The 27313-nt window shown below is 39.3% G+C and overlaps 1 protein-coding gene and 1 pseudogene across 1 annotated transcript in view; both read right to left on the reverse strand.

Annotated features, from left to right (window-relative positions):
• The window catches only part of HYCC1 (hyccin PI4KA lipid kinase complex subunit 1), a 136815-nt gene that overhangs the window by 90339 nt on the left and 19163 nt on the right, over positions 1-27313 (reverse strand). The window lies entirely within an intron of this gene.
• Positions 870-27259, reverse strand: LOC141580111 (heterogeneous nuclear ribonucleoprotein A1-like; annotated as a pseudogene).

Raw genomic sequence — 27313 nt, forward strand, 5'->3', positions numbered from 1 at the left:
ATTCATGCAACACTCCTTGATCTATCTATGCTTGCCCATGGCCACGCTGTGAAACACCAATAACTGCGGAAATTTAGAAGATGGCTCTCCTCCAACTCCCAGAATGGCTAGTTCTAAGCAGGGACTTTTCTAATGGTTGAAAAATGAAGCAAGCTTTACAGTGTGCTCCCACCCTCTTATCTGCTGTCCCCTTGCCTCCAAATCAGGTCTCAGTAAATATCTCAAGGGATCGAAAAGGGATACCCAATTACAAAAGGGCAACCTATGGCCTGAAAGGAGTGTGTGGAGTGAGGGAACAGTTTTGACAACTTTGCTTTGGTGATTTTGGGAAGTGGTTGTAGGCAGTTGACAAATGAATCTTGGTATTTGTTGAAAATGAAGCAAAAAAGGAAAATGCTATCTGATAGCTGGTTGCCTCTCTGGCCACCTCTGAGGCTCCACCACTAGTCTTTTTTATCTACTGGGTCCCTCTTCAGGGTCTGGAACCCTGACTCATCTTCGTGATTCATTACAAAAGAGAGCTTGGAGGCAGGTGGCTAAAAGTTGCAGAATGCGGCCATCGAGGTGGCCTGTAATCCCAGCACTTTGGGAGGCCAAAGTGGGTGGATCACCTGAGGTCAGGAGTTCAAGACTAATCCGGCCAACATGGTGAAACCCGATCACTACTAAAAATACAAAAATTAGCCAGGTGTGGTGGTGGGTGCTTATAATCCCAGCTACTCCTGAGGCTGAGGCAGGAGAATTGTTTGAACCCAAGAGGCAGAGGTTGCAGTGAGCTGAAACAGTGCCACTGCACTCCAGCCTGAGCAACAGTGAGACTCGTCTCAAAAAAAAAAAAAAAAAAAAAAAAAAAAAGCTGCAGGATGCATAAATGCTTCTATGCTTCTTAACAACCCCGTGGGTAATTTTATTATTTTACAACTCAGTAAACTGATGCTTAGAGAAGTTAACCAACTTGATCAAGGTCACACAGAGGTAAAGAAGAGATTCTACCCCCCACTCTTTGGACTCCAGATCCTATAAGCTTTCCTCCACATTAGCTTGTCCTGAGCGAAAGGGGTTTTGGTTGGAGGGTGAGGTAGAGAATGACCAATTTTGGAGAAGGTGTGAATTTGGAGTCAGACCAGTCATAAATAAGTGTTCTAGTAGAGAACTCTAGGAAGACAGGGAAACATGGACCCCAGCTACAAGGGAGCTGGGAAAGAAGTAAAGAGAGAGAGAATGAATTAGAGACAAGCATTATCTACTTCAAAAACTTGAGCACCATTAAATAAATTTTTACTTGATTTGCATGATTTAGTGTTGTGTAGAAACTAAATATAGGCAGCTCTTATTTATTTTTATTTTTATTTATTTATTTTTTGAGATGGAGTCTCACTTTTTCACCCAGGCTGGAGTGGAATGGCATGGTCTTGGCTCAGTGTAACCTCTGTCTCCCAGGTTCAAGTGATTCTTCTGTCCCAGCCTCCTGAGTAGCTGGCATTACAGGCATACCACCATGTGCGGCTAATTTTTGTATTTTTAGTAAAGACAGGGTCACCATGTTGGTCAGGCTGGTCTCAAACTCCTGACCTTGTTCTGATCTGCCTGCCTCCTGATCTGCCTGCTTCAGTCTCTCAAAGTGCTGGGATTACAAGTGTTAGCCACTGTGCTGGCCTCAAGTCAGGATTTTTAAAGGCAGGTTATATTTTAGGAAAGCAGAAGTTATAGGCAAAAATTGTAAATCAGTATCTGAAGATTACATATTGGTTTGGCCTAAAAAGGATAGACCGTCTTGACGTGGGAGCTTACAGGTCCTAGGTAGATTTAAAGATTTTCTGATTTGCAATTCGTTAAGGAAGAGAAGGTCTGTTTACAACTTTGTGTCAACACAAAAGAATGTTAGCTCTGGCTCACGGGTATGACTTTTTATAGGGCCCTGAGGAAGAAATTTAGAACAAACAATAGTGGTCAGAGTTTAGTCCTTGTCCTTGTTTTTTTTTTTTTTTTTTCTTTTTGTTTTATTTAATTTGAGATTTATGTGCCAGTGGATTTGTTTGGTGGGGGTCTGGGTTTCTGAAAATGGCTCAGAGACATACGTTAAGTTGTTACATTTATTTATTTATTTATTTTATAGAGAAACATCCTGTGATTTTTATTTTGGGGGCTACTGTTTTAAGCTGTTGTTATTATTTTTGTTTATTGTTTGTTTACTTTTTAGGGATAGGTAGATGCCTGAAATTTTTTTGAAGGAACTCAAGGTTTTTTTTAAAAAAATTGTATGCTTGTGGGGTGGTCCACAGGTCCCTAAAAGGGAGGCCCTGCTGATCTCAATTAGCCAAGGAAGCCACAATAATCCAGTGTGTCATAGTCAATCAAACGTTGTGAAACTTTGCACATTGGTTAAGGAATCAATGTGATGATTTATTTCACTCAGATCACCAATGGGATTGACTACCAGCCTTGTCTGCCCTGGTCTACATCAGAAATAGAGACCAGCTGGTCACTCACTGATTCAGTAATTCATTAAAAATTTTTCATTGAGTTCTCCCTAGTTCTTATGCATGTGGATACAATAATAAACAGATTGAACTGAAATGAGGTTTTAACTAATTTAAACAATGTGCCTCAAGTAAAACATTAGCTCTAACTATCCTAATTCAAACAACCAACTGTAAAAAGAATGTATAAGACAACCAGGAAAATATGAACACTGCATATTTGATGATATTAAGGAATTTATTGCCGACTTCTTTTGGTGCAATATTAGTATTCAGGTTAGTGGAATTTTAAAAAGAATATTTATCTTTTAAAGCTACATACAGAAATATTACAAATAAAATGATACAATGTCTAGGATTTGCTACAAAATAATTTAATAGTAGGGGAAGGAAGGAGGAAATAGTAGAAGGCAAAGCTGAAACAAGATTGGCTATGAGTTAAATAATTGCAGAAACTGACTGACATATGTGGGGATTTATTACACTATTCCCTTCCCTTTGGTTTATATTTAAGTTTTTTCATTAAAATTTTTATTTTTTTATTTGTGACTCTGTGACAATGTGACTATCGACATTTCAAGGTCTTTGGAGTCATGAAGACCTAATATGTAAATACTGGTTTTTCTGCTAAATGGTTAGGAGACCTGGAGCAAGATTGTTAATCTAACCAAACTTCTACTTCTTATCTTCAAAATGACCAGGCTAACTTGTATCTCATACGGATCTGGGGAATTAAAAGAAAAGAAATCACATCACTAAATCACATAGCACAGTGTCTGGTGCATAATAGACACTTCATAACTACTGTTATAATTGTAGAAGCTATTAAAGATACAGGCATTTCAAACAAATTTGGAATAACATGTCTTCAGATTTCAGTGGAAATCTCAAAGCAGAATTGAAATAAACTAACAAAGAGGAAGAGGTGGTAACCTTTCACTGAGAGCCTGAGGTTAGAATGTGTCTTCCTAGGCAACAAGACAATTTTTCCAAACACAAAAGGAAACAACTTTCTATTTAGCTCATTTCTAAGGTAACCATTATCTCACCAGTGAAACAGTTCAGGCATAAATTGGACACTGTCTGAGAGGTCTCTACTTCCATTTTGTTTTGTACTTGAATGAGAAGTAGCAAATATATATATGCACTCCAGCCGGGGCGACATAGATAGATTGATAGATGATAGATAGATAGATAGATAGATAGATAGATAGATAGATAGATCGATCACATGTCCCTGGCTGGGAAAGAGAATGGAATCTAGATTGTGTGTGTGTGTGTGTGTGTGTGTGTGTGTGTGTGTGTGTGTTCTGAGACAGTCTTGCTCTGTCACCCAGGCTGAAGTGCAGTTGTGCCATCTCGGCTCATGCTCACTGCAACCTCCACCTCTCAGGTTCAAGCTATTCTTGTGCCTCAGCCTCCCAAGTAGCTGGGATACAGGTGCACACCACCACTCCTGACTAATTTTACCACTTAGCAGTACAGCACTATATGAAATTCTATCATGTGGAATCTACCTGTACACAGTATGGATGTACCACAGTTGGTTTATCCCATCACAAGCTAATGAATATTTAGGTTGTTTGCAGTTTTTTGGTGAAAACTATTTTGTTTTTATTTTTATTTTTTAATTTGTTTAAAGATTGGGTTTCACCATGTTGGCCAGGCTGGTCTTGAACTCCTGACCTCAGGTGATCCACCCACCTCGGCCTCCCAAAGTTCTAGGATTACAGGCATGAGCCACCATGCCCAGCAGCTGTTTTAAATACTTATGTATAGCTCTTTGAATATGTTTTTATTTCTTTCAGGTAAAAATCTAAAAGATGATTTGGGTTATATAATATGTTTAACCTTATAAGAAATAGTCACACTGTTTTTCGAAGTCGCTCTATTGTTACATCCCACTCCAAAATGTATGAGAGTTCCATTAGCACAGCATACTCATCAGCACTAAAGGATGTGTAGTGATATCTCTTTGTGGTTTTGATTTTCATTTCTCTGATGACTAATTAATCTTTTCATTGTTGATGTGGCATTTGTGTTTCATAAAATGTTCAAATATGTTGTCCATTTTTTTCAATGGGCTTGGCTGCCTTCTTTTTCTTTCCTTCCTTCCTTTTCTCTTTCTTCCTTCCTTTCTTGCTTTTTCTTCCTTTCTTTCGTTCATCTCAGGCTGTCACTCAGGCTGCTTGCTTTCTTTTCTTTTCTTTCTTCCTTCCCGCTTTCCTTCCCTCCTTCCCTCTCTCCCTCCCTCCTTCCTTCCTGCCTTTGTTTCTGCCTTTTTCTTTTTTTTCCTCCCTCCCTTTCTCTTTCTCTCCCTCCCTCCCTCTCTTTCTTTCTTTCTTCCTCTCTCTCTCTCTTTCTCTTTCTTGACAAGGTCTCACTTTGTCACCCAGGTTGGAGTCCAGTGGTGCCATCTCAGCTCACTACAACCTCCACCTTTCAGCCTCAAGCGATTCTCCTGCCTCAGCCTCCCAAGGAGCTGGTACCACAGGCATGTGCCACCACACCCAGCTAATTGTTGTATTTTTTTTGTAGGCACAGGGTTTTGCCATGTTGCCCAAGCTGGTCTGGAACTCCTGAGCTTAAGTGATCTGCTCACCTTGGCTTCTCAAAGTGCTGGGATTACAGGTGTGAGCCACTGTGCCCTGCCTGTTTTCTAATTATTGAGTTATTTACATATTAAGATATGAGTCTTTTATTATACAGTGTTTTACAAATATTTCTTTCAGACTGTGGCTTCTCTTTCATTTTCTTAACAGTGTCCTTTGAAGAGTAGCTGTTTTTTACTTTGATTAACTTCAATTTGTCTACTTTTTTTTTTCTAGTTTGTGCTTTTGGGATGCTAAGAAATTTCTGCCTAACGCAAGCTCACAAATATTTCTTTTTCTTCTGAGATGTCTCCAGGCTAGAGCACAGTGGTGCAGTCTCAGCTCACTGCAACCTCCACCTCCTGGGTTCAAGTGATCCTTCCGCCTCAGCCTCCCGAGTAGCTGGGACTACAGGCGCATGCCACCACACCTGGCTAATTTTTGTATTTTTAGTAGAGATGGGGTTTCACCATGTTGGCCAGGAGGGTCTCAATCTCTTGACCTCCTGATCAACCCAACTTGGCCTCCCAAAGTGCTAGGATTACAGGCGTGAGCCACCACCAGTGCCTGGCCACTCACAAAGATTTTCATGTGCGTTTTCTTCTAGAAGTTTTGTAGTTTTAGATTTTACACTTAGGGCTCAGATCCATTTTGACTTAAGTTTTGAATAGTGTGAGGTATGCACCGAGGTTCATATTTTTGCACACATATGTTTAATTGTTCCAGCGTATTTTTAAAAAGCCTATCCTTTCTACATTGAATTATGTCTGCACATTTGTCAGTCACTTAACAGGCAGGGCACAGTGGCTCAAGCCTGTAATCCCAGCACTTTGGGAGGCCGAGTTGGGTGGATCACCTGAGGTCAGGAGATTTAGACCAGCCTGACCAACATGGTGAAACCCCAACACTACTGAAAATACAAAACTTAGCCAGACATGGTTGTGTGTGCCTCTAATCTCAGCTACTCAGAAGGCTGAGGCAAGAGAACCGCTTGAACCTGGAAGGCAGAGGCTGCAGTGAGCCAAGATTGTGCCACTGTACTCTAGCCTGGACAACCAGAGTGAAATTCTGTCTCAAGAGAAAAAAAAAAGTCAATTAAGCATGTATGTGTTGTTCTATGTCTGGATTCTATTTGAAGTGTTCACCAACTTTTTCTGTAAAGGGAAAAATAAGAAAGATTTTAGGCTTTGCAGACCATACAGTCTCTGTCACTATTACTTAATTCTACCATTATAGTACAACAGCAGCCATAGACAACATGGAAATAAGTGAGCATGGCTGCATTTTAACAAAGTATTATTTTATTTCAATAAAGTATTATTTACAGAAACAGACAGCAAGTGAGATTAGTCCTAGAGGCCACAATTTGACAGCTCCTGCTCTTATCCGCTCTATTAATCTGTGTCTATCCTTTCACCAATACCATACTGGCTTGATTATTGTGGCTTGTAAGATTTGAAATTAGTTAGCAGTGTGAGTCTTCCCACTTTTTTCTTTTGCAGAATTGTTTTGACTATCTTTTGCTTTCCCATATAAATGTAGGGTATGTTTGCTGGTGTCTATTAAAGAAAAAGTCTGCTAAAATTTTCACTAGGATTGCACTGAATCTATAATCAATTTGGGAATAACTGGCACCATAACAATATTGAGTCTTCCAATCCATGAACACAGATACTTCTTTTTTTAAAGATTGGGATTCTATCATCACTATTTTAGTTTTCAGCACATAAAATTTGCACATTTGCACATATTTTGTTACATTTATGCCTAAGTATTTAATAATTTGAGTTCTTTTGCAAAGTGATTTTTACATTTCAATTTCCAATTTTTCACTATGAATCTATATAAATACAATTGATTTATGAATATTGAGCTTGTATCTCACAACCTGGCTAAACTCCCTTATAAGTTGCAGTTGCCATTTTGCATATTCTTTTGGGATTTTCTATGTTACAAATTATCTCATCTATAAATAGAGACAGTTTTATTTCTTCCTTTTAACTCTCTTTGTCTTTTCTTTTCTTTTCTTTTTCTTTCCTTCACAGTCTGTGACCTCTGATAAGGTGATAGCAGTGGTGAGCGTAGATAATTTTTACTTATTTCTGAGCTTAGGGGAAAGCACTTAGTCTTTCACCATTCTCTTGGCCATGTGAAAATTCAATGAGAAGACACCCATCTACAAGCAAGAAAGAATGCCTTTGCCAGACACCAGCTCTGCTGGGACCTTGATCTTGGACTTCCTAGACTCCAGAACCGTGAGAAATAAATGTCTATTGTTTAAACTACTCAATCTATGGTATTCTGTTATGGCAGACTGTATTAGTCCATTTTCATGCTGCTGATAAAAACATACCCAAGACTGGAAAGAAAAAGGTTTCAAGGACTTACAGTTCCATGTGGCTAGGGAGGCCTCACAGTCATGGTGAATGGCAAGAAGAAGCAAGTCATGTCTTACATAGATGGCAGCAGGCAAAAAGAGAGCTTGTGCAAAAAAATGACCTTTTATGATACCATCAGATCTCATAAGACTCATTTGCTATCATGCAAACAGCACAAGAAAGACCTGTCCCATGATTCAATTACCTCCCTCTGTGTCCCTCCCACAACATGTGGGAATTCAAGATGAGATTTGGGTGGGAACAAAGCTAAACCATATCATTCTGTCCCTGTCCCCTCCCAAGTCTCATATCCTCACATTTCAAAACCAATCATGCCTTCCCAACTGTCCCCCAAAGTTGGGACTAGCTCACTTCAGCAGTAACTGAAAAGTTCGTAGTCCAATCTCTTGTCTGAGACAAGGAAAGTCCCTTCTGCCTATGAGCCAATAAAATAAAAAACAAGTTAGTTACTTCCTTGATACAATGGAGGTACAGGCATTGGGTAAATACAGCCTGTTCCAAATGGGAGAAATTGGCCAAAACAAAAGGGCTACAGGCCCCATGCAAGTATAAAATCCAGCAGGGCAGTCAAATCTTAAAACTCCAAAATGATCTCCTTTGACTCTATGTCTCACATCCAGGTCATGCTGAGGCCAGAGGTGGGTTCCCATAGTCTAGGTCAGCTCTGCCTCTGTGGCTTTGCAGGGTACAGCCTTCTTCCTGGCTGCTTTCACAAGATGGTGTTCAGTATCCGTGGCTTTTCCAGGCAAACACTGCAAGCTGGGGTGGATCTACCATTCTGGGGTCTAGAAGATGGTGGCCCTCTTCTTGTAGCGCCACTATACAGTGTCCCAGTAGGAACTCTGTGTGGAAGCTCCAACGTCACATTTCCCTTCTGCACTGCTCTAGCAGAGGTTCTCTGTGAGCACCCTACCTTTCCAGCAAACTTCTGCCTGGACATCCAGGCATTTCCATACATCCTCTGAAATCTAGGCAGAGATTCCCAAACCTCAGTTCTTTACTTCTGTGTACCCTCTATGCCTCAGCATAACGTATATTCATTTATCTCATTGGTCTTTAATGGTTTGGGACTAGTCAAAAAAAAAACCACACACACATTAAATGTAATTGAGTCTGAGTCTATCCAACTGCTACTCAATTGCTACCATGAGGAAGCTGCCAAGGCTTGCACCCTCTGAAGCCATGGCCCAAGCTGTACTTTTGCCCCTTTTACTCATGTCTGGAGAAGCTGGGTTGCAAGGCAACAAGTCCCTAGGCTATACACAGCACAAAGACCCTGGGCCTGGCCCACAAAACCACTTTTTCCTCCTAGACTTCCAGGCCTGTAATAGGAGGGGCTGCCATGAAGACCTCTGACATGCCATGGAGATATTTTCCCCATGGTCTTCAGGATTAGCATTTGGCTCCTTGTTACTTATGCAGATTTCTATAGCCAGCTTGACTTTCTCCTCAGAAAATCTGCAAACAAGAAAGAATGCCTTTGCCAGATATCAGATCTGGCAAATAGAAAAGGGAAAGAAAAGCAGACAGAAAAGGTATTTTCTTTTCTATTGCATTATCAGGCTGCAAATTTTTCAAACTTCAATGCCCCCTTCTTTTATAAAACTGAATGCCTTTAACAGCACCCAAGTCACATCTTGAATGCTGCATAGAAATTTCTTCTGCCAGATACCTTAATCATCTGTCTCGAGTTCAAAGTTCCACCAATCTCTAGGACAGGAAGAAAATGCCATCAGTCTCTTTGTTAAAACATAACAAGAATCACCTTTGCTTCAGTCCCCAACAAGTTCCTCATCTCCATCTGAGGCCACCTCAGCTTGGACCTTATTGTTCACATCACTATCAGCATTTTTGTCAAAGCCATTCAACAAGTCTTTAGGAAGTTTCCAACTTTCCCACATTTTCCTGTCTTCTTCTCAGCCCTCCATACTGTTCCAACCTCTGCCTGTTATCCAGTTCCAAAGTTGCTTCCACATTTTTGAGTATCTTTTCAGCAGCACCCCACTTCTGGTACTAATTTACTGTATTAGTCTATTTTCACACTGCTGATAAAGACATACCCAAGACTGGGAAGAAAAAGAGGCTTAATGGACTTACAGTTCCACATAGCTGGGGAGACCTCACAATCACTGTAGAAGGCAAGAAGAAACACGTCATGTCTTACATGGATGGTAGCAGGCAAAAAGAGAGCTCGTGCAGAAAATCTCCCCCTTATAATACCATGGGATGTCATGAGACTTATTCGCTATCACGAGAACAACAGGAGAAAGAGCTGCCCCCATGATTCAATTACCTCCCACTGGGTCCCTCCCCACAACACATGGGAATTGAAGATGAGATTTGGGTGGGAACACAGGCAAACCGTATCACAAACCAGACAACCCTTAAGAATGATGTCAGCCATAGGATTTTCATAAATGTCCTTCATTAAGTTGAGGATGTTTGCTTACAGTTTTTATCATGAATGAATATTGAATTTTATTAAGTGCTGCTTCTGCATCTCTTGATGATTATCCTATAATTTTGCTTTTTTCATCTATTAATATGATGAATTACATTGATTTAGATTTAAATATTGAGCCACCTTGCCTTCCTACAATTAATCCCACTTAGTCATGATGCATTATCCTTTTTATACATTGCTGCATCTAACTTGCTAATATTTTCCTGAGAATTTTGGGATCTATGTTTAAGTAGGATATTAGTCTGCATTTTTTTCCCTGTAATTTATTTCGCCTGATTTCAATCTTAAGGTAATGCTGGCCTCATAATATGAGTTTCCCATGCCAACCTTCCCAGTACAAATTAGTCAGCTTTTCAATTTTCACCCACTTAATTGGTGTGAACATTTAAAAACAAAAGACATCTTCACAGTGACTTTCTATCTGAAAAGGAATTTGCATTGACAAACTCCCTTTGGGATATAGATGCCAAAAAGTAAGCTAGACATTCTCATTGAGTGATTAGATCCAGGACATTCGCTCTTTGGCATAAAGAAAAATTTCTATGCCCCAGCATAATGTATATTAGTTTATCTCATTGGTCTTTAATGGTTTGGGACTAGTCCAAAAAACCCAAATTAAATGTAATTGAGTTTGAGTCTATCCAATTGCTACTCAAATTTTCGTTTCAAAAGAAAATTCAGCAGGGCGTGGTGGTTCACACCTGTAATCGCAGCATTTTGGGAGGCCAAATCAGGAGAACTGCTTGAGCTCAGGAGTTTGAGACTAGGCTTGGCAACATAGTAAAACTTCTTATGTACAGAAATTTTTTAAACTAGTTGGATATGGTGGCATGTGCCAATAGTCCCAGCGACTCAGGAGGCTGAGGTAGGAGGATTGCATGAACTCAGGAGATTGAGGCTGCAACACTATGCACTACTGCACTCCAGCCTCGGCGACGGAGCAAGGCCCTATCTTGTTTAAAAAAAAAAAAAAAAAAAGTCTCTCACACTAGAATATAATCTCTTTGTGGAAAGAACACATGACATATTCATCTTTGTATTCCCAATATTAATACAAGGCATAAAAAATATTGGGTATGAGCATAGTTTATTTAATTAATTAATAAGCACTTTAAAAATTAAACCAAGACTTTTGATTTTTAGTTCAGCTTTTTCTTACACAAAATTCTTCTTGTTTCAGAACAGACAGAAAACATATATGTCATAGAGGCTAAAATTTAAATATTTCACTCTTACTAGAAGTATTCAATTTGTCTTTGGGTTTTATAAGAGAAATGCCAGGTGCTAACAAACATAAGTAATGGTTGTTGTTGGGCTTTTCGTTTAATGTGAATGCTTCAATTACCTTTAAAATCATGCTTAAAGCTTAGAAGTTTCAAATTGCCAGCTTAAAACATTGTATGTTAAATTATAATATTGTTGGCTATGCATATTCTTTTGCAGAAATATTTTTAGTTAGGCTTCAAAATATCCTCTAATTTTTAAACAACTATAATTTTATACTCATGGCAGCTCTGTGTCTGTGTCAGTAAGAAAAAAATCTACATGATGCTTTTTAAAATGTACATCATGCATCAAAAAGAGAGCGATTTCTGACTTCCATGCCTTCACGTTGACTGATCAGGTTAGCTGTCCTACACTATAATGACATCTACTGGCACAACCAGGACTGAGCATCCAGAAGTAATCTTCAAAGTGACAGGGCAGCCTTTGGTCTTCCTCTTTGATTATTGGCTGATAACAGAAATCACAGGAGTGTGAATTTCCCAAGAACAGATGCCATATTTTCTTGAGCTCTGTATCTCCAATGTCTAATATTGTGATTGTTACATTAAGGATTCCCCAGTAATCTGTTGAATTATACGTGTAATTGCCTATGGTCTAACTTCTCAAACAGCATGGAATCTAAATTGGAACAATACTGTTAAAAGCGATTTATATTAAAATAATAATAAAATTGTCTAAAACTAAGGTACTTTGTGAGTGATAAATCTCTTTTAAATTTTTTTTTTTTTTTTTTTTTTTGAGATGGAGTTTCGCTCTTGTTACCCAGGCTGGAGTGCAATGGCGCGATCTCGGCTCACCGCAACCTCCGCCTCCTGGGTTCAAGCAATTCTTCTGCCTTAGCCTCCCGAGCTGGGACTACAGGCATGCGCCACCACGCCCAGCTAATTTTTGTATTTTTAGTAGAGACGGGGTTTCACCATATAGACCAGGATGGTCTCGATTTCTTGACCTCATGATCCGCCCGCCTTGGCCTTCCAAACTGCTGGGATTACAGGCGTGAGCCACCGCGCCCGGCCTCTTTTAAATTCTAATGAGAAAAATAAGCTCCACTCATCTAGAAAATCACACACAATTTTAAACACAACTTCATAAAGGTCCTGAATGAATTCCATCTATCAACTCAAGGTTCAGAAACTTGGATACAGGAGGTAGAAATATGTTTTAATACACTTTGAAGTGCATAAAATCAATAAAACAACAGTAAGAAACTAAGACATACATATTAGAATGCCTAGAATTCAAAACGTTAACACTACCAAATGCTCGTGAGGATTTCGTGGAGCCAAAGGAACTTTTATTCACTGCTGGCAGGAATACAAAATGGTCCAGATACTTTGGAAGACACTTTGGTAATTCTTATAAAATTTTACCCATCTTACTATCTGATGGAGTGACATGCTCTTTGGTATTTATTCAAATGAGTTGAAAACATCCACATAAAAATCTGCAGACAAATGTTTATATCGGGTTTATTCATAATTGCCAGTCCTCAGAAGAAACCAAGATGTCCTTCAATAAGTGAATGAATACACAAACTGTGGTACATCCATATGATGAAACATTATTCAGCAATAAAATGAAAAGTAAGCTATCACGTCATGAAAAGATATGAAAGAAACTTACATGCATATTGCTAAGTGAAAGAAGCCAGTCTGAAAAGACTATATGCTGTATGATTCTGGATATGACATTCTGGAAAAGATAAAACAGTGAAGACAGAAAAAGGTCAGTAGCTGCCAGGAATTTGAGGAGGGGGAGAGACGACGACAGGGAGCATAAGAGATGATTAGGGCAGTAAAACTATTCTGTATGATAGTAATGGTAGAGATGTGTCATACATTTACTGGTAGATATATAACACAAAGAGTGAATCCCAATGTAAACTATGGACTTTGGTTAATAATAATGTGTCCACATCAGCTCATCAATTGTAACAAATGTACTGCATAACAAATGAAAGATGTGAATAGCAGGGGAAATCATAAGGAAGAGGAAGATAGGGAGTGGGCCTAGGAGCCTGCAAAGTGGGATATACAAGAACTCTCTGTACCTTCCATTCAATTTCCTACAAATCTAAAACCGCTTTAAAACATAGTCCATTCATTTAAAAAATAGAGAAATAAGCCTTCTATTGTTTTGAGATATATTTTAGGATCTATTTGTTCCTTTTTTTTAAAGACATTTATTCAGCGTCACGATCAGACTATTACATTTAGCAAACAACAGCATGGGTGCAAAAAAAAAAAAAAAAAAAGGAAGAAAGAAAAATCTTCATTAAAACCCTTTGTTGGAATGCTTTACACTTTCCACAGAAAAGAAACTAAAATAACCTGTTATACAATTGGTCACAAATACAGCCCTCGAGTTTTTTGCCCATACACATGAGTATTTGTTTAAATCATGTCTTCTTTGTAGCAGCTAGGCCCTGCCACCATTGTGCTTCGCTGGGTTCACGAATCTGTTGTAACCTGTAGCTTCCCTGTTACTTCTCTGGCTCGCCTCTCCTGCTAAGCTTTGTTTCCTAATTAAAATCTTCTGCCACTGCCATGGCTACTACTGCTACTGGAACCGCCATGGCCACCTTGGTTTCACTGGCCACCAGAGCTTCTGCCTCCAAAGTTTCCTCCCTTCATGGGTCCAAAATTTGAAGACTGATTGTTGTAACTGCCAAAATCATTGTAGCTTCCACCACCTCCAAAATTGCCTCCATCATTACCAAATCCATTATAGCTGTCCCCACTACCACCATATCCACCACCACCATGGCTGCCACCAAAGCCACCACGACCACTGAAGTTTCCTCCACAACCAAAGTTGTCATTCCCACCAAAACCACCTCCGTGACCACCATCAAAGTTTCCAGAACCACTTCGACCTCTTTGGCCAGATGAAGCACTATCCATCTCTTGCTTTGACAGGGCTTTCCTAACTTCACAGTTGTGGCCATTCACAGTATGGTACTTCTGAATGATAATCTTATCCACGGAGTCATGGTCGTCAAAGGTGACAAAGGCGAAGCCCCTTTTCTTGCCACTGCCTCGGTCAGTCATGATTTCAATCACTTCAATTTTTCTATACTGTTCACAATAATCTCTTAGGTGATGTTCTTCAGTGTCTTCTTTAATGCCATCGATGAATATTTTTTTCATAGTTAAGTGGGCACCTGGTCTTTGAGAATCTTCTTTTGAGACAGCTTTCTTTGGTTCCACAACTCTTCCATCCACTTTGTGTGGCCTTGCATTCACGGCTGCATCCACCTCCTCCACAATTGCATATGTGACGAACCCAGAGTCCCTGGAGCACTTGGTGTTTGGACCTCTCATTACCACACAGTCTGTGAGCGTTCCCGATTGCTCAAAATGGCTCCTCAGGCTCTCATCGGTTGTTTCAAAGCTCAACTCTCCAATGAAAAGCTTCCTCAGCTGTTACGGCTCTTTAGGAGACTCAGAATTAGACATGATCGCAGGGAGAAGAGAGACTTTAACGATGTTTCTTCGGCAGCATCCACAGGCAGAAAGGAGCAAACTGATGAACGTATCTCTCTATTTGTTACTTTTTTAAAAAATGCATGTCAGCCCAAAAAGAATGAATTGACCATGAAGACTAAGCTCCAGTTTTTTATCTTGCCCAAATTCCTACCTAAGGGTTCTGGGGAGCCATGCCCTACAAACCATAAATTCTTATCAGATGGGTGTTATTTAGCCCTACATATCGTGGGTTACTTTGAAATCTGACTCTGGCATAACACTATTAAGACAAGGAAGAAGATCAAAATATTTAACCCCAAAATATATTTCCTTGCAATATCTCGAAATTGCTCTGCAAAGCCTCCTGTGGGAAGAATTCACATTCTATAGAGAAGCCCCTTTCCCCTTTGTTTTCCTTCTTCTCTTCCCAGATCCAGGAGTAATTGACTAAGAGCCAGGCACTCTCTTAAGTCCAATAAGAAAGATTTTACAACCTGCTCTTTCTGAAGTCCGCTATCTGAGGGCTTCCTCTGCACAATACAAGTTGCTCTCCACAATCCTTTACCCTGACCATTGTCTTTCTGTTGATCCCAATTCTTCAGATAAACTCAACCAATTATCAACTAGAAAATATTTAAATTTACTGAGAGGCTGGAAGCTCCCTCTTTGAGTTGTCCCACCTTTCTGAATGAAACCAATGTATTTCTTAAATGTATTTGATTGATTTCTCATGCCTCCATAAAATATATAAAACTAAGATGGACCCCAACCACCTTAGACACAGGTACTCATGACCTCCTTAGGGCTGTGTCATGACCCATGGTCCCTCACAATGGCTCAGAATAAATCTTTTAAAATATTTTATAGTTTGACTCTTTTCATCAACAACCATGTTTACATTTAAATGCTTTTCTCTGTTACAATTTTAAATGACATGTAATCTATGACAGGGATTTATTTTATAAGTGCTCACATAATCAAGTCTCTCTAACAGAAGGCTATTTTTCTATTATGAGTCCAAAGGAGAAAAAGACTTTTTACTTAATCCTAGGGTTGATGAAATTAAATACTTCATTTGATGTGCTTTTCATTTTGATGTCCCTTAGGACTGAGAATTGCCTCTCCCAGAAAGTACTATAAATCAACTGTGAATTGCTAGAGTGATAGAAGGAAGAAGGACGATTCTATTATAGCTTCTGCCAAGAGCCGTCATCCACATCCTGAGAGCTGCTGCCAAGAAATGTTTAATAGTGTGGTAGGGAATTCTAGTCCCCAGATCCTGGTGAAAAACTGAAAATTGCTTTTGGTTTGTCAGTTAAGTTGTAAAAACTCTTAGGCTCTAAAATTGAATACCATTTTATCCCAGAACAGAATGGCAGCCTAGCAAATCATGATCCCTAAAAGTACTCATCTGAACCCCTGATTCCTACCAATGCTAAAGTATTTTTAGGCCATCTCTATAAAGCTCAAAGGGAAGTGGACATTTGGGCAATCGCTTGAGTGATTTCAGGAGAGCAGTTTATCTTTTGATCTGAGTTGTTTGGAGTTTAAGTCTGTGATAATAAAAATTTCACAAAACAACTTCCTGTTTTCACTACTGAGCACTACTGAGTAGGCCTAACATTAGCCATCAGAAAAAATAGTAATAATAATTGTAGGACAAGATTATAGCCATAACTGTCCCTATTATTCAGCTTAAAATATATTTTTTTTGTCTGATGCAATTCAATGTGCTTGGTTTGTGTCTAAGGAAAAGACTCTGCCCCACATGAAGAAAAAAAGAAATAAAAAAAGAAAAACTAAAGGAAGTGAATCTTTGTCCCCCCACCATTGGAGACCTACGTTGTACTTGCCTTGCTCAGGTTGTAACTTGGTGCATATACTAAAGCCTAATCCACCAGGGCTTCCAGGACCTTTCTGACCAAGACAGCAGACAATGTGACCTAAAAGGGGCCTTGCATGTGTCTCCTAACCCTAAAATCTCTACCAGCCTAAACTCTTATTAGAAATGCATTTCTTGGCTGAGCGCGGTGGCTTAGGCCTGTAATCCCAGTACTTTGGGAGGTCAAGGAAAGTGGATCACCTGAGGTCAGGAGTTCAAGACCAGCCTGGCCAATATGGTGAAACCCCATCTCTACTCAAAATAGAAAAATTAGCCAGGTGTGGTGGTGGGAGCCTGTAACCCCAGCTACTTGGGAGGCTGAGGCAGGGGAATCACTTTACCCTGACAGGTGGAGGTTGCAGTGAGCTGAAATTGCACCATTGTACTCCAGCCTGGGTAACAGAGCAAGACTCTGTCTCAAAAAAAAAAAAAAAAAAAAAAGAAAGAAAAAAGAAACAAATTCATTTTTTAATCTTATTTGATAAATTGCAGTTTTTTTCCATCAGTCACTATAAATTGCAGTTAAGGAGGTTACTAACACCTTTGGGTGAGTTCATTTGTCAGATTTCTCTCTTTTATGGTATTTGGCTAAGAACAAGACCCTAAAGAAATTAAATATAATCTGATATACCTATTGAGGATAGGGAGGAGAAGTAATTTTGGAAGAAGAAAAAGCAGGACACTCAGGAGATTGCCCCAGTTCATTACAGCAACAGTGCCTTTGCTTCAAGTTATCATAAGCACCAGGAAATAGTCACACATCTTTGCCTCCTATTCAGATAGCTAGAGTCCTTTGTTGAGAAATTCAAAAGATAAAATACCTAGTAAATGATTGCCATCACCCTAATGTTTCTCACTTCTTTTCAGTACTAAATGTTTTACTTTTGACAATTCTTTGACCACACATTATTTGAGCCTAACCGGAGGTCTACTTGTCTTGGAAGAAGGGGAGTCTGAGTTGCTATACTCAATGCAGCATCAACTTGATTTTAATAAGTCACTTGGTACCAAAGTGACACCTACCAAAATAGGAGGAAATGATAACAGGGGGAAGGGACATTGTTGCAGACATAATATTATTTATTTATCTACATAACAAACTTTCACATGTACCCACAAACCTAAAAGAAAAGTTAAAAAATAAAAAGCCCTATGAGAACTGGAAAACATATATGTGTGCATGTGTGTATAAATATTCTCAGCCCAGTGGCTGGCACCATTCAACACGAGGTAAATATCATCATCATCATCATCATCATCATCATCATCATCATCATCATCATATATAACTGTATTAATGTTACACCAAAAAGCAGAAAACACAATGATAAGAGTGCTTACCATTTTGTGTTATATAATTGTGTGCTATATTCAAAGGGAGTTAATCACATTTCTATTCCTATGAAAAATAATACATTATTCTTTCTTCAAAAATACTTGAAGCAAAGTAGAAATAATATGGAACAATGATACACCATGTACCAAAGAATGTTAGTTATTTCTCTCAATTGAAAAGTCATTTCTCTCAATTGAAAACTCTAATCCGACTTTTCACATTAGGCCTTGGGGCAGAGATGACAGAGGCATTTGTTATTAAGGAGGATCTTCAAAACATAAGCGCAGTGAGTCAGCACTGTGACTCAGTCCACACAGTTCCACTGTTAGAAGCCTTTGGCATAGACTTCTGCAGTTGGGAGTGCAACTGCCATTCCTCCCTTTTCCATTGCTATTAGACTGTCAAATTTGTTAAAGTACCAGGCACTGATATGCTGAGAAAGGGAGATTCTGCCTCTGGGAATGAATTATAATTGGTCTAAGCCAATCACAGTATTCTCTTTTCCTTTTACTAGTCATTGATTTAAGGATGAGAATGTGACTCAATGAAGGTGAATTAATTACAAGGCAATCTGCCAAAGACTGCAAAATAGTTTTTGGTTGTTGTTTGTTTGTTTGTTTGTTTTTGAGATGGAGTGTTGCACTGTCACCTGGGCTGGAGTGAAATGGTATAATCTTGGCTCACTGCAACCTCTGCCTCCTGGGTTCAAGCAATTCTCCTGACTCAGCCTCCCAAGTAGCTGGGATTACAGGTGCACACCATCACACCCGGCTAATTTTTTATATTTTTAATAGAGATGGGGTTTCACTATGTTGGCCAGTCTGATCTTGAACTCCTGACCTCAAGTGATCTGCCTGCATTGGCCTCACAAAATGCTAGGATTACAGGCATGAGCCATCATGCCCAGCCAGATTTTTTTTTCCCTGATGAAATGGAGACTCATATGAGAAGAAAATCCTTTCCTTTTGCTGGTGTTGTCAGATTGAAGGTGTAATGTTTAGAATGGTGGCAGCTATCTTGTTGACATGAGAAGAAGCCAAGAGAATTTCAGCATAATTGGCTGGCAGCTCAAGCATCATTAACCCTTCTGGAATCTCCCACATCGATAGTTCTTTTTAATGTAAGACAATAGACCCTTACTATTTAAGTCATATTTAGGTATTCTGTTATTTGCAATCAAAATCTTTCTAATTAATTCACAGCACCATCCATTAGGTTTTATAATAAAAATAATTGATTATTGGAGTTAGGAGAGTTTTTAAGGCTCTCTATAAAAATGTTATTTATGAAGAAATGAAGAATACATAATTTAACATATTAGCATTATGTTGTCATATATCCAAAACTTACTCATGCATATGAAAAAAAAGGAAAAGGAGATGCCATTCTCTGGTAATAAGGGAATATTTTCTTTGGTCAGTTCTCAAATAATTTAGTTCAGTAAAATATCAAAATTCTAAACTCTGATCCAACTGAAAACATCTCCCCTCCTTTCTGCTTAGGTGGATGTAGCAGGGGTGCTGCATCAGTTTCTTCTCTCTGTCTCCAGCAATCCCTTCCCACGCCTGCTGGCTGCAGTCAGAACCCCTTATAGGTTTGGGACAAGAGAGAAGCATAAGGACAAAGCAATCCCACTTGAGCACTACAGTTGTGGTCTGGGTGTAATAGTTTCCAAATATGTATTCCTTCTCTCTGGGATACCCCTTTTGGGATACTGGGTGAAGCCCTACCCCTTGCCTGTCCGTCTTTCTGCCTCTGTCCCCTCAGACTGCACTGCCTCCACTCTGCATCTGAAAGTGCACCTGCAACTTCTCCCTGTTGTGGTTGCCTCATCTTTATCAGGAGGCCCACTTGACCATGGCCCATTTCAAAACAATGATGCAACCCACACCCAGGTTTAATCAGATTTACCCTGGCCTAGGGAAAATATGCCTGTGTTCTTGACCTGCTGAAATGCTTTCTACTCTGTCAGACTTGGATACAGCCTCTGAACTGCAGACTTCCTGGGCATGTGTCAAATGTCAGTCTTTGTGTCCCTCCAACGCAAGTTCTCCAAATGGCTCCATTGCAGCCTATTTCACTGGCTTTAGATAAATTTTAAGTAAGTGAAGTCTCTCCCCTTTGAATTCCACTTCCTTGGAGAGAAGGAGAAGAAATGGACAGCAACCTGCCTGACACAGTTTGGGTTTGTGTCCTCACCCAAATCTCACATCCATTTGTAATTCCCAGTGTTGGAGGAGGGGCCTGGTGAGAGGCAATTGGATCATGGGGGCAGACTTTCTCCCTTGCTGTTCTTATGATACTGAGTGAGTTCTCACGAGACCTGTTTGTTTAAAAGTGTGTAGCACCTTCCTGCTTAGCTTCTTTTTCCTTTTCTGATCATGTAAGACATGCTTGCTTCCCCTTCACCTTCTGCCACGATTATAAGTTTCCTGAGGCCTCCCCAGCTATGCTTCCTGTACAGTCTGTGGAACTTTGAGTCAATTAAACCTCTTTTATTTTTATAAATTACCCAGTCTAAGGTAGTTCTTTATAGCAATGCAAGAACTAATACACTGCCCATCTTTCTGTATCTCTTGAAATGTGAATGTTTTCCATCCTCTGAGATAACCTGGGAGTGGGTCATGGGCAGATGACAGCAGAATAAATGTGGCCAGTCCAAGGTGGCCAATCTTTTCTTTAGGATGGGAGAATAGCTAATACCTATTGTATTATTTTTGCCCTTTGAAACCTCTGCCAAAACTCTGAGACAACAGGGAAAAGTTGATTTAATATCCTGTTCTCAAAGTACATTATAGTATTAGGCAATGTTGTAAAATTAATATCTCTTGTTGGAGGGGCACAGTTATGGCCAACTGCAACCTCCAACTCCTGGGCCCATGCAATCCTCCTGCCTCAGCCTCCTAAAGTGCTGGGATTACAGGCATGAGTCACTGTGCCTGGCTTTCTCTCACAGATTCTTAAACGGCTCTTTCAAGAACCGTGCCCACCCTCCATCCAAATGAGGAAGATCACTCTTTTATATATTAAAAATATTAAATTTTCTTGAGGCTCTTCCTGGGGTCTGAGGAATCTCTGAATCCATCTAAATTTGGTGCCTGGAATCAAGAACCAGTAGGGATCTCTGTTCAGATATATCAGAATATTCAACCTTGGAGACCTGTAAGCAGTGACTGAATTTGACAAGCTTTGCAACAAAAATTGAAAATCTTGAGACCCTGAAGCCATGATACAATTAGGGTCTCCCAGGTTCATAGGTTGAGTAAGGATCTAGGAGATCAGTAAGACATGAACATGAGACATCATTTCAGTCACTTGTTTGATTTCCTTGTGACCAAAAGCAGCTTGTTAGGGTTGAGATACTCATATAAGTTCATAAAACAGCATCAAGATGACTGCAGCCTGGAGGTGCGAACATGCAACCTTAGTTTCACTAGCCTAATGCTCATGCCAGGTAAGCTAATATTTCTGAGAGCAGTGAGTAATATGGAAGCAGTCTCTAGAATGCTGTTTCTGTCTTTGCCTAGAATGGTTCTAAAATATCTGCAGCTCTCCTCTTGACTGGATAATCAATCTAAGAGTCTAGATTGTCCCATTAAGTTTATATCAATATGATTCTGAGTTTTAAAAAGACTTTAAAGGTCCAGGGAGAGAGAGAAAAGAAATAATGTCTTCTACCAAAAAGGCTGTAACTCTCAGCCTATCACTCCACAAGGCATGATGCTATCTGAGTGTTTTGTTATCAAGGTATATCTGCCAACCCCAGGTGCCAGGACAATAAGAGAATAGAAGCAGTAGATATGACCTTTCCCTCTCATTGGACAAATCAGCTGATCTTCCAGATTTTAGCAAATCCTGATGGAGGTAGAGATTGGTTTGAAATCTCCTACCAAAAATTCTACAAAACTCTATTCTTGGTAGGATTTTATAAGCTGAATGATGTGGATAACATGGTTTCCATTTCAGGAAAGCCCTGAAAATCAAAAGTAGCCTTAACATTGTGAATTAGGGCTCTGATTAGAAGAGTATTCTTAATCAAGATCCTAATTTTCCCAGAGGACTAGTAGAACAGATGTATTTCCTTCTGAGAGGCTGAATGCCAGAATGGCAGTTTATTTTCCTAAAGCTGTATATCCCATGGTCTCACCACAGAGAGAGAGCACAGGAATCATGGCAATGCAAATCTTTTGATCAGCAATGAAGGGTGGATGATAAACAGGACAAGGATTCCTATTGCCTAGGCCCATAATGATAGGTAATGTGATGATGATAAATTCATTTCTCTTTCCTATCCTTGAATAATTCTCATCACCCCTGGCTGCCCAACAACTCCCACAAATATATAAAAACATAAACTCCATGGCTTCCAGGTATGTCTCAAATTGCTCTCCACCATGTTGCCTTAAGAAGGTTATTGATCGGGCCGGGCATGGTGGCTCACACCTGTAATCCAAGCACTTTGGGGGCCAAGGTGGGTGGATCACCTGAGGTTGGGAGTTCAAGACCAGACTGACCAACATGGTGAAACCCCATCTTAAAAAAAAAAAAAGAAGAAGGTTATTCATCTAAAGATGGAAACAAATCTGATTTTCTGAAATGCTATTCAACTTGCACCCTGACAAATGTAAAGTGTCAGCAGCAGTGTTTTAAAAAATTCACAGGCCTTTCTCTTTTGTTTTTCCTAGTCACGATCTTCTGTTTAAAGAGTTCAAAGCATCTGTCTGTGTGTTTCTGTGGGAGGGTAGTAATTAGGAATAAAAGAGGCAACAGTCAGCTTCTGGCATGTAAAGTAGGATTTTGTAATGAGACAACTGTTATGGTGAAAGAGAAGATCTTCCACATCTCTTTGACTCCTACTTAACATGTTAGGAGCCAGACTTGGCAATCCAAGTCATAGAGATTTCCTCTTTTGCCGATGACATTTGCCAAGAAGCTTCCCACTCTGTGGTAGAAACAGGAATGTGAGAAAAGAGAAGCAAAAGAAAACCTTCCTCTTGTTGTCCAGGGGATGGCGAGCAGGAAAAGAGGAAACAGGAAGGGAAAGGTGGCCGGTGACAAACTTGTGCTCCCAGGTGGTCATTTTGTCCGTTTGAGATTCCAGGTCAGCTCTGCCAAGTGTCTTTCACCTCAACATGAGATTTCCTGGCATGATTAGAAGACCACAGTGCTAAGGTCCTTGAGAGAGAGAAAAAGAGAGAGAGATCCAAATGTGCACTCCAAAGCCTACATTAGTACCTATGTAAAATGGACACAGAGTGGAGAGCCACAAGCCTGCCACGGGGCCTCCTGAGGCACTGGGATAGATGATCCCACAGCAAAAGTCTTTAGGATGAACAGCCTGACTGGGAGCTGGATAAGGAGGAGATTCAGAAGGGTCTATAGCCAGAGAGAGCTGAAGGTAGACCAAGCCAACAAGGAAGCGGGTGACTAGGCCTTGACTAAACCAGGAAAAAATAGACAACTTTAGGAGCCATTGCAGTCTAATGCCAAAACTTGGGTGAACTTCAATAAGTACTAATCAGTGCACACTCAAGAACCAAGATTAAGGCCATAGAGACTCCTCTTCCCGCACTATATCAAAAGAATACAATAAACTATGCCCCCTCTTGCCCCACCATGGACTTCCAGGTAAGAAGGTGATGAAGGAGTGAAAATGTGAGAAGCCTGAGAACCTGAGAACTACGTAAGAGGTGGTTTAAATGACTGGATCACAATACATTTTAAACCAGATTAATCTGTGTTTTTTGGTTTTGTTTTTCTTTCCCACCACCTACCACGTCACAAGATCAGATAAACTATAAACAACATAAAGAAATTAAGTCTCTTCCAAAATTCTGTGTCATGAGTAAGTAATTTTGCAACCCTGCTACAAAAACATTCAAATAAATAATAACTTCACATTATATTACATTTGACTACACACAAAAGAGATTCTTTCATGACTCAGAACTTTGCTATAAAGTCATTTATGAGAGGCTTTTGTACATGAAGGATGATCACTATATGTACTTATATATCCAATATTTTAATCTTGTAGATTTATTAAGAGTCAGAGATTACATTATTTACTCACAGTTCTTTCTCTCCCCACCTTTGCATGGTTCACCGTAGGTAGACCATTCTAACTCTTTGGATTATTTTGTTTTTGGTTTTGCTTTTGGTTTTGTTTTCAAGACAAGGTCTTGTTCTGTCACCTAAGCTGGAGTGCCTGGCTCAATCATACTCACTGCAGCCTCAGCCTCCCAAGCTAAGTGATCCTCCCACCTCAGTCTCCCAATTAGGTGGGACTACACACATGTGCCATTGTACCTGGCAATTTTTTATTTATTTTAGTTATGGGGTCTTCCTGTGTTGCCCAAGCTGATCTAGAACTAATGGGCTCAAGCGATCCTCCCACCTTGGCATTTCAAAGTGCTGGGATAACAGGCAGGAGCCCCCATGCCCAGTCATTCTACTTCTCTGATGTTGAGCTTGACCACATCTCCTGCTTTAGGCAATGGAATGTGGGCGAAAAAGAGAACATGTCAGTTTTTAGCCATCATGTTTCCATTCTCCTCCCTTACACTTCTGCCGTCTGCCATGAGAATAACCCTAGGTAACCACTGGTCCCAGAATAGAAGCATATAAATCATACTAAACTCAACTCACAGAATGAAAGAGAACCTCCCCAGTCCAATTGCAGGTCAGGAACCTAAAATAAGTAATCTGGGAATTTTTCATATGTCAATATTGCAGCAAAAACCTGACTGATACATTAATCAATTAATATTTCTTTTAAACATTAAAGTTATTGTAAATATTCATATATTATTCATACCACTGATAAACCAAATCACAGATCTAACAACTTAAATTCAAACATTGATTATAAACTTCTTTAATTATATGCTAAATAATGACTTCAAAAATCACACCTTTAATATATCAGTCTTTTGTAAATGTTTTAAACAACTTATACTAGAGACAAAGCACACGTGCAACATACTGATTATCAGCACTGCATAATTTGGATGGTTAAATGATTGTTTCTCCATTGGATTTGGAATCTGATCACATAGCCCAAAATAATTCAACCTCAAATTACTAGCACTTAAATTACATCTCTACTAAAACTAAACTCATTTTTGCTTCTAATTAATTGCTGTTCCTATATATTTGAATTTTCCAGTGCATGGTTTCTCTCTACAAAATGATAATTTTTTTCTTTTTTTCTTTTTTTTTTTTTTGAGACAGAGTTTCGCTCTTCTTACCCAGGCTGGAGGGCAATGGCGTGATCTCGGCTCACCGCAACCTCCGCCTCCTGGGTTCAGGCAATTCTCCTGCCTCAGCCTCCTGAGTAGCTGGGATTACAGGCACGCGCCACCATGCCCAGCTAATTTTTTTTGTATTTTTAGTAGAGATGGGGTTTCACCATGTTGACCAGGATGGTCTCGATCTCTTGACCTCGTGATCCACCCGCCTCGGCCTCCCAAAGTGCTGGTATTACAGGCTTGAGCCACCGCGCCCGGCCTTACAAAATGATAATTTATCTCATGTTTTCTACGTCTGCCAGTACCTAACCAATAGTCCTGCCACTCTAATATGATGCTCTGGCCTGAAGGTAGAAAGGGAGACTTCGGTCTTATGAATATGTCATAGTAATAAGTAGTATATCTAGTTTAGGGTAATACAAACTTCAAGGTGCATGCAAATCACCTGAGAATCTTATTAACATATATATTCTGGTTTAGTAGAGCTGGAGTAGGGCTTGAGATTAAGAGATGCCAATGCTACTAGTTGTTGAACCATGCAAGTACTTTGCATAGCAAAGATGTAGGAATATCTTCTCCTGGGTGGTAAGGGATTGACTCTATGTAGCTAATTCCTCTGGGATATCTGGCTCATTTAGATTCTTGGAACCTATTGTTTACTGTCTGCTGATTAACTGTGAAACCTTCATTTTCCTGGCTCTTTCATTTAACCACTAATGTTGATCAATTGTTCTCTTTCTTGAAACAATGCCTACTTCTTTAATGTTCCCTATGTTTATTCTTGCCTGTACACAGACACAGAAATAAAGACCTTTCTATACTTCATAAACAGGCTGTCGGGAAAAATTGTAAAAGATTTTGAAAGACAACAAAAAATCATTGGCTGCCTGTCTAGCATACTTTTCTAGGTTTCACTGTCTTCGAACTATTTTATAACTCTCTTAAGTTGTAGTGAACTGATAGTAGTAGAACAATGGATCCTGGTCCACACAAAAGCAAACTAAAGTGGAATGCACTTGATTATTGCCTTGTGGATACAGTCATTTGCATTTATTTGTAAATTTACCTTGGCATTCATTATTGCTTATATATAAGTGATTCTTTAAATTCTCCTTTGACCAAGTAGTAATTTAGCACTGGTTCCCTGATTAATTAATAAATTAATTAAAATCTGGCCAGGTATGGTAGCTCACTCCTGTAATCCCAGCACTTTTGGAGGCCAAGGCAAGCAGATCTCTTGAAGCCAGGAGTTCAAGAACAGCCTGGCCAACATGGTGAAACCCCATCACTACCAAAAATACAAAAAGTTAGCCTGGCATGGTGGCACACGACTGTAGTCCCAGCGACTTGGGAGGCGAGAATCTTGAGCCTAGGACATGGAGTTTGCAGTGAGTCAAGATTGCGCCACTGCACTCCAGTCTGGGTGACAGAGCAAGACTCTGTCTCAATAATGATAATAATGAGTTAAGTAAAATCTTTCACATGGATTTATTTTATATCTACCCAAGAGAGTCATATAGATATAATGCTCCCTCTTTAAAATAGTCCTTTAGCAAGATGGATAATTAATTGAAAAAAGCTACCCACTTATTTATTAATTACTTATTTACTAATTACTTTCATTAGTAAGACTTGAACAAATCTATTTGTCTTCATCATTCTCTTGTTTTATATCCACCTTTTTTCTTACACTTTAATTTTTTTTCTTTTGAGTACCATTTTGAACCTAAAATAATACAAATAATCATTTTTGATTCTTGATTTTTCAAAACTTAGCCAATGAAAACGCTTTAATTTATCTCCTTTGCCCTTTCAGCACTCACTCTTATATATATATGTAAATCAGTAAGTAATTAATAAATAAGTGGGTAGCTTTTTTTCAGTTAATTATCTGTCTTGCTAAAGGACTATTTTTAAAAGACAGCATTCTATCTATATGTTTCTCTTGGTTAGAGAGAAATATACACACACACACACACACACACACACATACATGAATAAACGACTCACTCATATATATACATATATATAAAGAGTTCTCTATTCTCTTTATATATATTATATATATAATTATATATTTATGTATATGTGTGTATATATATAAATATACATAAATATGCATATATACACATATATAAATCACTCACTCATATACAT

Source organism: Saimiri boliviensis, chromosome 10 (genome assembly GCF_048565385.1).
Source record: "Saimiri boliviensis isolate mSaiBol1 chromosome 10, mSaiBol1.pri, whole genome shotgun sequence".
In the NCBI taxonomy this organism is placed as follows: domain Eukaryota; kingdom Metazoa; phylum Chordata; class Mammalia; order Primates; family Cebidae; genus Saimiri; species Saimiri boliviensis.